This window comes from Pituophis catenifer, unplaced genomic scaffold (assembly GCF_029215685.1).
Source record: "Pituophis catenifer annectens isolate HBS135680 unplaced genomic scaffold, rPitCat1.0.hap2 SCAF_15, whole genome shotgun sequence".
Classification (NCBI taxonomy): domain Eukaryota; kingdom Metazoa; phylum Chordata; class Lepidosauria; order Squamata; family Colubridae; genus Pituophis; species Pituophis catenifer.
Window position 1 is genome coordinate 17,457,091 of NW_027256895.1, and position 13,695 is coordinate 17,470,785.

Below are 13,695 nucleotides of genomic sequence, written 5' to 3' on the forward strand. Positions count from 1 at the left end.
GAGGCCACAGACAAGAGTTCAGGGATTGATTTGATTGAAAGATTTAGGAGCCAACAGATTTCTAGGCTTGGCTCCTCCCCACAGCATGCTTTTTTTCTCTTTCCTGCCCTCAATCCTTATAAATTTTAATAGAATAGAATAGAATAGAATAGAATAGAATAGAATAGAATAGAATAGAATAGAATAGAATAGAATAGAATAGAATAGAATAGAATAGAATTGGAAGGGACCTTGGAGGTCTTCTAGTCCAACCCCCTGCTTAGGCAGGAAACCCTACACCACTTCAGACAAATGGTTATCCAACACCTTCATGTTCTACTGTTGGAGCATTCACAACTTCTGGAGGCAAGTTGTTCCACCGATTAATTGTTCTAACTGTCAGGAAATTTCTCCTTAGTTCTAACTTGCTTCTCTCCTTGATTAGTTTCCACCCATTGCTTCTTGTCCTACCCTCAGGTGCTTTGGAGAATAGCTTGATCCCTCTTCCTTGTGGCAGCCTCTGAGATATTGGAACACTGCTATCATGTCTCCCCTAGTCCTTCTTTTCATGGTGTTGCCTTCTAGTTCATAGCCTGACATAATCATTAAAAGCAGCAAACGTTTTTCAGCTCTCTAATTTGTAGACTAAGAACAAATCAAAATGAATCTGACTTAATCAGCGATGATATGAGTTGATATATATGTATATATATATATACATAAATATATGTATTAACTAGCACACATGCATCCCTCTATATTGTTTAATGCTATACCTACTATTCCAGTTGAGTGGATTTACTTATGATCTCAGAAAGATCAATTTTTGGCAATCTTTCTTCCATCTATCTTCTGACACCCTCTGTATGTTACCTTTGTTGATGAATTCTTGTGAAGCTTCTTCTCCAGAAATATTGTACTGCAAACTAGGGCACACAAAACCTTTCCTAGACCAATTCTCAAATACAGCTCATCTGCCTGAAACCCGCACTGTACATTGGACATTAATACAATAGAGCGAGTCTAGAGGTATTTCACGAGAAGTGTACTCCACTCCTCTGCTAACAACAGAATACCTTATGCCACGAGGCTTGAAATTTTGGGATTAGACAATTTAGAACTACACCGCCTTTGGACTGACCTAAGCGTAGTACACAAAAGTATCTGCTACAACGTCCTACCTGTCAATAACTATTTCAGCTTCAACCACAATGATAGATGAGCACACAATAGATACAAACTTAAGGTAAACTGCTCCAAACTCGATTGCACAAAACATGACTTCAGCAACAAAGTGGTCAATGCCTCCAATAACTTTAAACTTAGACTGTCTACTGTTGACCTTACCCCATTCCTAAGAGGTCTGTAAGGGGTGTGCATAAGCACACCAACGTACCTATCATCCCTGTCCTACTGTCCCCATTTATTTATATCCTTATCCTGTATTCATAATCATGTTTATACTTATATCTATTATCTTATATGTGTTTGACAAATAAATTAAAAAAAAATGTTCTTCACTTAGTACTCTCCTATGCCTTTCCATCCAATAATTTAGTAGTTTCCATAAATAGATGAGCCTTTGTCTTATAAAAATTCCAAGAAATTTTAGGAACATGATCCTCACTTTATCTGGATTTAGAGAAAGGCTACAGCTAAAGCAACTAGAACTGTATAAGTCCATTGCAGCCATCTACTAGTCATTCGCATTACAGCCAAACTCTTTCTCTTTGAATTGTCCCCAATGATAATTAAGTCAACACAGATGTTTTACGGAGCTGGAGGTTAAAACATATGAAGAACAGATGCAGGAATTGTTTATCTGGTCTAGTGAAAAGGAGGACTAGGGGTGACATGATAGCACTCCAGTATTTGAGGGGCTGCCATAAAGAAGAGGGAATCAACCTATTTTCCAAAACACCAGAAAGCAAGACAAGAAACAATGAATGGAAACTAATCAAGGAAAGAAGCAACCTAGAAGTGAGGAGAAATTTCCTAACAGTGAGAATAATTAACCAGTGGAACAAGTTGTCTTCAGAAGTTGTGGGTGCTTCCATCACTGGATGCTTTTAAGAAGATACTGGACAGCCATTTTTCTGAAATGATATACGGTGGTCCTGCTTGTGCAGGGCATTGGACTAGAAGACCTCCAAGGTCCCTTCCAACTCTGTTATTCTGTTAAGATTTCTCTTCTTTTGCCAATTTCACATCTGCTGCCTATGAATCTTTAGAACTATTTCCTACAGGAATCCAAGTCATCACTTATTATCAGTTCCTGATCAACAAACCACATAGTAGAGATTTAGTAAAAAGCTCATTGTGGTGTCTCCATAGATGTAGGAATACATAAAAATCTAGTGAAATGCTATAGCAAAGTTTCATCACAAGGATGCTTCAGAATGATACTATTTATTATGAACATGAGTGTTTTACATTATACATATTGATTGCAGCATGTTTTAAAATTAGAGGGGGGGCAAATGCAGTATGTGTAACCCAGGTAGGAACCAATTGTTAATCTGACATTTTACAGATATTCTAAATGTCTTCTGACACTTAATCTAAATTCTTGGGGAAGTCACTCCCTCTGAAACAGGTGCTGAGGATGAAGGAGGAAAAAGGAGCACCTCTAGACTTGTAGATACCAAAGTCATTCTCCACATACAATTCCTAATCACCTTTTTCGAACGCTCCCTTCTCCTGTCACAGAGAGGCAGACATGTGGTCTATCATATACTTTAGATTAATATTAATGAAACCTGGGATGGAAAAAATGTATCCATTTCTGAAAATGAATGATAACCATAATTAATTTCAGAAATATGAAGTCATGTACTGTATCGATTAAAGGGACGTGGTGGCTCAGTGGCTAAGACGCTGAGCTTGTCGATCGAAAGGTCGGCAGTTCAGTGGTTTGAATCCCTAGCGCTGCGTAATGGGGTGAGCTCCCGTTACTTGTCCCAGCTTCTGCCAACCTAACAGTTCGAAAGCATGTAAAAATGCAAATAGAAAAATTAGGGACCACCTTTGGTGGGAAGGTAACAACGTTCCGTGTGCCTTTGGCATTTAGTCATGCCGGCCACATGACCATGGAGACATCTTCAGACAGCACTGCTCTTCAGCTTTGAAACGGAGATTAGCCCTCCCCGCTAGAGTCAGGAATGACTAGCACATATGTGTGAGGGGAACCTTTACCTTTACTTTACTGTATAGATTCAGTAGAAATCTTTAAAATCTTACTTTTTCAGATGGAAGGATCTCTAAACCCTTAATGCCTATCATCATATTAAAACATTTCCCATGCTCCTTTACTTCTCCATTTTCCAAACACAAGAGGGCTTCCAAAGAATGACAATCTCATGAAAACTGACATTTAATATTCTGAATCTTGGATTACCTGTGGAATTTTGTAGATGCTCAAAATGCTCGCCATGTGAAGGCAGATGTCAGGTCCTCCAATTGCTGCTACAGGAATGTTTCCAAAGCCACACTTGTAGTTTGGGATGAGTGTGAAGAGAAGCTCCATTGAGGCCAAGAAAGTCCTGCTTGGACTGAAATTACTGTTATAGATATTGAACCCAAATGTGAGGTTAGGTAAGATCTGAAGGCTTTCATTGATCTGTTCCACAGCAAACACCAGGGCTAGAATATTTTGGTAACTCTGAAAGAGAACCCTGTCATGAATAGAATAGAATAGAATAGAATAGAATAGAATAGAATAGAATAGAATAGAATAGAATAGAATAGAATAGAATAGAATAGAATAGAATAGAATAGAATAGAATAGAATAACAGAGTTGGAAGGGACCTTGGAGGTCTTCTAGTCCAATCCCCTGCCTAGGCAGAAAACACTACACCACTTCAGGCAAATAGTTATCCAACATCTTCTTAAAACTTTCCAGTGTTGGAGCATTCACAACATCTGGAGGCAAGTTGTTCCACTGATTAATTTTTCTAACTGTCAGGAAATTTCTCTTTAGTTTAAGTTGCTTCTCTCCTTGATTAGTTTCCACCCATTGCTTCTTGTCCTACCCTCAGGTGCTTTGGAGAATAGCTTGACTCCCTCTTCTTTGTGGCAGCCCCTGAGATATTGGAACACTGCTATCATGTCTCCCCTAGTCCTTCTTTTAATTAAACTAGACAATGAAAATTAAGTAATGTTTTATTAAGTAATTTTATTAAGTAAATGTAATACTTGTTTCAATTTAGTTTCAGTATTGTTTGATGAAGTGTGTTTTACTATGCTATGAACATATAAAATTAAAATACGAAAAGAAAATATTGGTATGATTCCAGGAAATAAATAAAATATAAATAAATAAATAAAATCAGCAAATATTATTTTTGTTTTCTCTGCATTCCAGGAAAAAAAATGATTTTGCCTTGAATTCTACACTTTGCTTTAGATGCATTCATGTTCCCCAAACCAACTTCAAAATGGAGATTTCTGTTTAAAGCAGTTTTGGTAGCTTGTAGTTAGAGAAAAAAGTGACTTCTGACAATGGGATCTTTAGATTACAGTGACTATTACAGTTAACTTCAGATGACCACATTTGTTCACTGATTATTCTAAGATTAAACGTATCACTTAGTAACCTGACATTTGTTAATAATAAAAAGTCACACTGCAAGTTGGCCAGCCAGAAATCAATAATGAATAAATCAATAAGAATTAGCTAACCAACCAAATGAGAAAAGAAGATATTTTAAAGTAGATGAAGGCCCACGTGAATGTAATATATTCTGACTGTTTAAAGTAAATTACCCTAGATCGTGTGAATGACTGTTGGAGCAGAATTCATTTCTCAGAATAAAGGAGAAGCTTACATCACTTCATCTTGAAGTTCATTTGAAGGATGACGGTCAAAGAGAATTGGACTGGAAAAAGTGTAGACTTGAGAGATAATTCCAGCAATGATGATATCTCCAGGATGAGTGTACTTGTGAAGAATAGGGAGAGGCTTAATAATGTTGCAGTTAAGAAGAGGAAGTTTGCACGTTGCTTCAGGCATTGATACTAATATTGACATCATGGTCATCACCATCTTGTATGACATTCTTCTGTTGCATACTAACTTTATCTTTTGCATTGGCATTCAATTTTTGTGCCTTTGTGTTTGCTGTCACTCGGTGCTGTTATAGAACCTTACTTGACTTGTTTGCCTTTTCTAAATATCTGGCAGAAATTGTTGCAACTGGAAGTTGGGTATAGAAGAACACCAACAACCAGTGATGAGCAGAGTTTTATAAATGACATAACCCGATATCTACAATTTGAGCATCACAAAATACAATGTCTTGACCAGCTTGGTTGAAAACAGAAGGTTACTGTCTTCTTTATCAGTGGTGAAACTGGTAGAACATTCAGATCCAGGGTTGATTTTTGTTGTAAATAATAGACTCAACTTGGCACCTGAATAATCTGGAGAAGATCTAGTGGGAATCATAGTTAATTTGATAATTATAGAGAAGATAATCATATGTAGCTCTTCAGCTAAAGGAAATAAGTAACATGAAAAGAAATTTCTCAGGTCTGCTTTAGATTGGCAGAGAATGGTCTATAAAAAGTAGGGGAATATTTTAAATATATACATGCTTAGATAAAAGCTCAGAGATAGAAAAAATTAAGAAATAGAATGTGTGATTATTTGTTAATTTGATACAGGCGAACCATGATTAGTGTGAATTCAAATAATCCGATAGATGAATTAGTGTGAATTATATTTTTTAAAACATTTCTATTAAAGTTCATTATAGGACAAAAGACAAATAGAAACTAAAGTCAAGACAAATAGACAAAGAAAAAGAAAAGGTGTTAAGATAAAAAAAACAGTGACTACCAACTTTTTGCAGTGCAGCAGAATAAAAAAAAAAAAACCAACTTCGACATTTTGCCTTACATTTCTAGTTAATTAAAACCATTTGTTTAACAACAAAGTCAACCTAATTATCAAAACTTTAAAAAGTTTCTGATTTAATGGAGGAATTTACAAAATGACACAAATAGAATTAGATTTTTTTTTATTGGCCAAGTGACACACAAGGAATTTGTCTTGGTGCATATGCACCAAGTGCATATGCTCTCATATGCATCATAAAAGAAAAGATATGTTCGTCAAGAATCATAAGGTACAACACTTAATGATAGTCATAGGGTACAAATAAGCAATCAGGAACAATATCAATATAAATCGTAAGGATGCAAGCAACAAAGTTACAGTCATACAGTCATAAGTGGAAGGAGATGGGTGGTGGGAACACTGAGAAGATTAATAGTAGTGCAGACTTAGTAAATAGTTTGACAGTGTTGAGGGAATTATTTGTTTAGCAGAGTAATGGCGTTCAGGAAAAAACTGTTCTTGTGTCTAGTTGTTCTGGTGTGGAGTGCTCTATAGCATCGTTTTGAGGGTAGGAGTTGAAACAGTTTATGTCCCGGATGTGAGGGGTCTGTAAAAATTTTTACAGCCCTCTTTATTATTAGGACATTTGAAATACTCTAAGAAATTTTTAAAGACTAGAGTCAGAAATTAGTAGGTATAGTGTCAGCAATGATGTCTTTTTCTATGACTATATGACATCCAAAAGATATTAACAAAATAATGAAACTGCAAAAGAGAATATTTTGAGAGATTTACATGATAAAGTGGTGAAATGAATTTTGCCTGATGTAGAAATATTAGAATCAGAAATACTGGACAATTTCAAATGTATGATTATAAGACAGAGAGAACCATTTATTTTATTTTATTTTTAAAAAAAATTATTTTGATTTATATGCCGCCCTTCTCCGGAGATTCAGGGTGGCTTACAATGCGTTAAGCAATAGCCTTCATACTTTGGTATATTTATAGGACGTCAGTTTATTGCCCCCCACAATCCGGGTCCTCATTTTGCCTACCTTAGAAAGGATGGAAGGCTGAATCAACCTTGAGCCTGGTGAGATTTGAACTTGCAGTAATTGCAGGCAGCTGATGTTAATAACAGTGCTTTAGTCTGCTACCAGGTGCTACAAATGATCTGGATAAAGACTTCATACAAATTAAGTCTTGAAAAATAAATTGAAAATACAAATGATAAACCAAGAGAATGGCCTGGATAGTAACTTTATTGGAGATGCAAAAGAGATTTGTTAAATCCTCCAAGAAGTTCTTGTGATAGGAAATTAAAAGTTGAGAGATCAAATCCTATAAAAATATCTGAAAGCACCAAAGGCCAAAGTTTTTAAAAGTAAAAGGAAGGACTATAAATTTGATTTGTTTGACCAAGGTTAAAATAAGATCTCTAGTAAATATTTATAGATTTTTTTGCTAACAGCTGGACTGAAATGTTGATGATCTCTGGATTTATGCCAGTAGTGGGTTTCAAATCCCAGTGCTACAGGTTCACTATCGATAGCCTATGGGCACGGCACTTCTGCGCATGCGCAGAGCATTTTTGTTTTTGTTTTTTTTTAAAAAAAATCTTTATTAAATATTTACAGTAAAATTAACACACAATAATGATTGGAAAGCAATATAAGAAGTGAAATATAGAAACACATAAACACAAGGCTAAAACGCAACAACAAACATGACTAACCGAGAGTTAAGCTCACTCTCCAATTAATATTAACTAATATCATCCTAGCCAAACATTTCAATGCAATCAAGTTCTTTTAACTATCTGCAAAACAATTGGCCTGTTTTTATCAAAATTATAAAGAATTATATAGCCTAGTAAATATCTAGTTAATCTAATTAGACGATCTTATCACCCTTCTCCTAGGTTTAATCTTCTTTTGAGCCAGACAAAGCATCTGTCCCAACTTCTATTATATACTGAATCTTTCTTGTCTTTTAAGATATATGTTAGCCTGTCCATCTCAGCACATCGGAGAATCTTGTTTATTATCAGATGGTCAGGGGGTGTATCTGCATCTTTCCACAGTTGAGCAAATGCCATTCTCGCCGCTGTTGAGACATGGACAAATATATACCAATCCTTCTTGTCAATGTAGTCCAGTCTTATTCCAAGTAAGTAGAGGTCTGGGTGAAGGGGAAAGCTCACACCTGTTATTTCCAGCAGCCACTGCTGTATCTTCCCCAAATAGCGTCTAGCTGACAGACAAATCCACCACTGATGGAAGAAAGTACCCTTGGCTGACCCACATTTCCAACATCTATCAGAGGATCCTGGGAACATCTTAGCGATTCTGGCGGCGGGGGGGGGGGGGGAAGATACCAATGGTAGATCATTTTATAAAAGTTTTCTTTGAATGGGGAAGAAAGGGTCAGTTTCATAGTTTTGTTCCATACATTTTGCCATGCATCAAGCTGAATTGTTGTTCCAATATTTCTCCCCCAGGCAATCATTGTGTCCTTTACAATCTCCTCCGCCATAAAATTGGACAGAAGAAGATTGCAAACGTTGGTAATAAATTTCCTTCGGCCACTTAGGAGAAGCTTGTCAAAAGTTTGTAAATGAAGGGAAATACCCTGTTCCTGTTTATCCCTAGCGAATCTAGTTTGAATTGTCTATGTCTAATCCTCTAGTTTGAAGATTGGCTCTAGGTCTAAGTCTCCCGACTTCATCCAACAAGTCACCATAAACCCAGTTCCTCTTTATATTGAGCACAGTCAGAAGGGTCACTGCCTCTAGGAATCCACTTAGGAATCTGTGTGTAAACTTGCTTCTTCACCATTTCCCAAACCCTTAATAAAATTCCTCTAATATAATGATTAGTAAAATGTTTGGATTGTTTGTCTTTCTGAGACCACAAGAAGGAATGCCATCCCCACTGCAAATCATATCCTTCAATTGCTAAAATGCGCTTTCTTGAGAGGATCACCCAATCTTTTATCCAGACCAGGGATGAAGCTTAGTAATAAAGCTCCCACATAGGGAGCCCCAAGCCACCCCTTGTTTTGTGCTCTTGCAGCATTTTTCTTTTTATATGGGGTTTTTTACTCTGCCAAATAAATTTACTTAGAATTTGGTCTAATTTCCTAAAAAAAAAATAATCCAATCTTGCAGGAGCCGTTTGGAATAAAAAGATCCATTTCGGTAAAACATGGGCTTTTATCGTGGCAATTCTACCCAAAAATGAGATCTGAATATGTTGCTATCTCTCCACTTCATTCGCTGTGTCTATTAATAATTTGGAATAATTGAGCTCTTTGATAGAAGAACATCTATTTGTAAGCCAAATACCTAAATACTTAAGTTTTTTGACACAATTAATCCCCATAATACTTTGGATCTGTTCCTTTTGAGCACCTGACAAATTTTTGTTAACATTTTGGTTTTATCCTTATTGATTTTTAATCCCGCTACCTCCCCGTATTCATCTAATTTAGTAAGTAATTTTGGTCCCATAATAAGGGAATCTTCTAATATGAAAACCAAATCGTCGGCAAATGCTTGGAGTTTGTATTCTTCCCCTTTAACTTTTAAGCCCTTAATTTCCGAATCCTGCCTGATTGTCTTAAGAAGTGGTTCAAGTGTTAAAATAAATAGCAGCGGTGAAAGAGGACATCCTTGTCTGGTACCTTTATAAATCTGTATCTCATCTGATAATGATCCATTAAACAGCAGCCTTGGCAACTGTTTAGAATAAATGGCTTGAACAGCCCTTGTAAATTGAGGCCCAAAACCCATCACTTCCAATTGTTGTATTATAAAATTCCAGTTGACTCTGTCAAAAGCCTTTTGGGCATCCAGAAAAATCATTACCATTGGTTTATCAGAGTGTGTCTCATAGTATTCTAAGGCATTCAATACTACCCTTATATTATCTCTTAGGTGCCTATGAGGCAGGAAACCATTCTGGTCTTGGTGGATAAATCGGGACAGGAACACCCAGAGTCTCTCAACTAGTATTGTCGCAAAAATCTTGTAATCCACATTCAGGAGCGAGATTGGCCTATAGTTCTGGATCAGAGTTTTATCTGTTTCGGGTTTCGGGATTAGGGAAATGTAGGCTTCCGTCCAGGACCGGGGTATCTTAGAGTATAATAAAACCTCATTATAATAGATACATTATGTACATGTTTGTACATTAAATAGATCTTTAATGTACAAACTAAGTGAATCAAAGACTCCTTTATAAAATTCACTAGGAATCCCATCCGGTCCCGGAATTTTTCCATTAGCTTGTTTCTTGATAGCTATTGCTATTTCCCCAACTGTAATTTCTGCATTTAAAATTTCTTTACAGTAATCTGGAATCATCTCCAATTGTAGATTCTGCAGAGCATTTTTGATTGACATCTGGGCAGGTGGGTGGAGCCTCCAGCTGCCACCACTACCGGTTCTCCCGGGAAGCAACCCCCCATTGATTTATGCATATAGAAAGGAAATAGGTTATGAAACAAAGAGTAGCCTTCTAGGGGCTGAAAAGTTATTAAGTTTGCTTATACTGTGACGGAAATTGGAAGTCATTTCATTTCTTTTACTTGTTCTTTTTTTCTTGCTCTTTCCTTGTGCTTTTGATAGTTTCTTTCCCTCTCTCTTGCTCTCTCTGAGTTTAGTTGAAATTTGCTTTTACTGTTGTAATCAAAATCTTAAATATATATTTTTATTTTAAACAAAGAAGAAGATTGTGATCTTCCTAAATTGATTAGATGGGCAAAGAGGAAAAGACAAACCAAATCAAGCCAGTTTTGTACAATTACCAAACATTGGAAGATTGACAATCTAATGCTTCCTTGGAATTGAAAGGCAATAAACACAAATATTTCTCTTCCACTACATAACAGAACATAACTCTACATAACTGAAGACAGACCCAGAATCCCTTTCCCCCTATATCTGGGCATTAAAGTGACTCTTGAAAGCCCCACTCATCACAGCTTTCCCTTGCAGCCCTCTTCCAAATGGAAATATTAGCAAAATATTCTTGGCAGTCTATATATCAATTGGCATTGATATTTCTATCAATGAAACATTTGTTTTGTTCCATAGAACTCTACATCTTATATTTGTTGCTGTGACCACACAAAGAATAGTTTTCTATATGTTGCAATTGTCATCTAGTGTTTACCCAGAAAAATTAGAATAATTTCATCTGCTGGCATTCTGAATTACTTTTTTCCCTCTTAATCAAGTGTTTCATAGCCATAAATACACCAAACAGATTTATGACCATGCAACGTGCTGTGAGTTGTTGATGTGATCTGTGATATTTTCAGTGATCATACTCCAGCATATTGACCAGAAAGGGGAAAGCATGTAAGTTGGATACTACTGGCATCATGGATTGGACCTCAATTCAATGTATTATCCTTTGCCTTATAAAATATGTCATTGGCTCACTGATGTTTGCTAGAGAGACAAGGTCAGCTAGGAAGCCAGCTGGAAGATCTTTTCAATTTGTCCCTCTGACCTCCACACATGAAGTTGCCTGGGAATTCTCAGTGTCACATTGCTTCAGAAACAATTCAGAGATCTCTTTGTTTAAACCTCAAGGTTCTTTGTGTAATATCTCCACTCCTTTAGACACATTCTAATCTTCATATGAAATAAGATGAGCAGTAAAGCCAAATTTATAATTCTCATTAAATTGTATAGCTTGTTTATATTTATCATATTATAATAGGCATTGATCGAGAAAATGAAAGAAAGAAATTATACCCAAATAAATATAAATTAATTATGCTAATCAGTTAACCAAAGTATGTAGGAATCACACCACAGTAATAAAGGGTGATTTTAATTACCTGATATCAACTGGAAGACAAACTCTGCATCAAGTGGGAGATCAGCACATTCCGGACCAACTGACTGACAACTTTGTCATCCAAAAGAGGAGGGAACTAAGGGGCTGCTATAATGGACCTCATGAGCCACAGTGGCGCAGTGGTTAGAGTGCTGTACTGCAGGCTACTTCTGCTGACTGCCAGCTGTCTGCAATTTGGCAGTTCAAATCTCACTAGGCTCAAGGTTGACTCAGTCTTCCATCCTTCCAAGTGGGTAAAATGAGGACCCAGATTGTTGGGGACATTATGCTGACTTTCTAAACCACTTAGAGAAGGCTGTAAAGCACTGTGAAGTGGTATATCAGTCTATGTGCTATTGCTATTGCTAATTCTTACTAACAGAGAAAAAGTGATAGAAAGGTTGAAATTATCAGAATTTTGGGTGAACATGACTGTGTCTTGTTGGAATTTAATATAATGCAAACACAAGCAACAGAACATAAACCATTGTCTTAGACTTTAATTCAATATAAAGAAAAAATCCAAGATACCCATGCAATAAATATATGTAACAAATTAACATCTAGGAGAAAACTCAGTTCTGCACATTCTTGAAGAAGATAAAAGGATCAGAGCCATCTAAATCATACTGAGAAAGCTTTTTCATAAGATAGACACTGAAACATAGAAGTCCTATGTAATGGGCTAGAACCAATTGCCGCAGCCAACTTGCCGTGGCCAATTCACCACAGCTAACTTGCCACAGACAAGTTGCTGCATGGGAAAACTCACAGCAGAACAAGAATTGCACTAATATTGAAGAAAGAGTGAAATAGAATCATTAAAGAAAAGAGGGATAAATGAAATGTGAATGATAAAAATTAAAATATTTTTAAATTATTTTAAATATTGAAATTGAATAGTTGAATTGCCCCCAATGAACTGTCCTGTGGTGAGTTGATCATGGTGAGTTCTCTCACAATGAGTTGATTGTAATGAGTTGGCTGTGGTGAGTTGGCTGTAGCTATTTTTTTTTAAAAAAAATTTGATTTATATGCCGCCCTTCTCTGGAGACTCAGGGAGGCTTACAATGCATTAAGCAATACTTAACCCATTCTGCTATGTAATTAAATATGTTGTATACTCTCTGGCTTAAATGTATACTTGGAAAAATAATTAGACAGGTACAATTCTGAGCATGCACGAAGATGGCGGCCCGTAGGTGAAGCTCCGATGCCTCGGGGGAGAAGTAGGGCCTGCTGAGGACTCTCGGGGGGCCGAATATCAGCTGTTGGCCCTGGCCCAGCAAGAGGAATGTGTGGGTGGCCTGTTGCGAGCTTTTGAGCTCCCCTGGACGATCGGCGTGGGCGGCTGGAGCCGAAAAACGCCGCGAGGCTATGGCGGCGGTGAACGGGAGGCTGGAGCAAGGTCAGGACGGCGCCGGGTTGCCTTGGCGTCCCCCCCAGCAGCGCCCCCCCAGCGGTGGCCGGAGTGGGGAGGGGTGTGGGGAGACAGCGGCTCGTTGGAGTGTCGCTTACCCCCCCGGAAAAGCACCCTGATATGGTTCCCAGTTGTCAGCAGCGGCCGCGATGGTTGGAGCGGCGGCTGCGGCAGCTGGGGATGAAACGATGGCCGCTGCGGCAGTGCTGGGTGAAACGGTGCTACCCTGGCTGTTTTCAGACCGACTTTAGACCTTTCTACCAGGGTCGGTTATTTACTGCGGAGGGGAGGAAGGGAAGAATGCAGTCTGACCAGTTGCTGACTCCTGAAGACCCCTGAAGACCAGGGACTTAAAGGGGATTAGAAGACCTAATGGAGACTGGGGGTTTGGCAAAGTTGGGTGACTGGCTTGCCTTCCCCTGGCCTGTATCCATTTTCCCCTCCTCGCCGCGGCGTGGTTGGGGCTGTGGCCATTTGATCTGGACCTTATCAGCACCGGCACTGGACTGCATTGGACTTATTGGACCCCTGACCTGACCTGACTATAATTGACCCCCGGTTTCCGGCTATATCATCAGTCCCAGTCACATTTACAATGCCT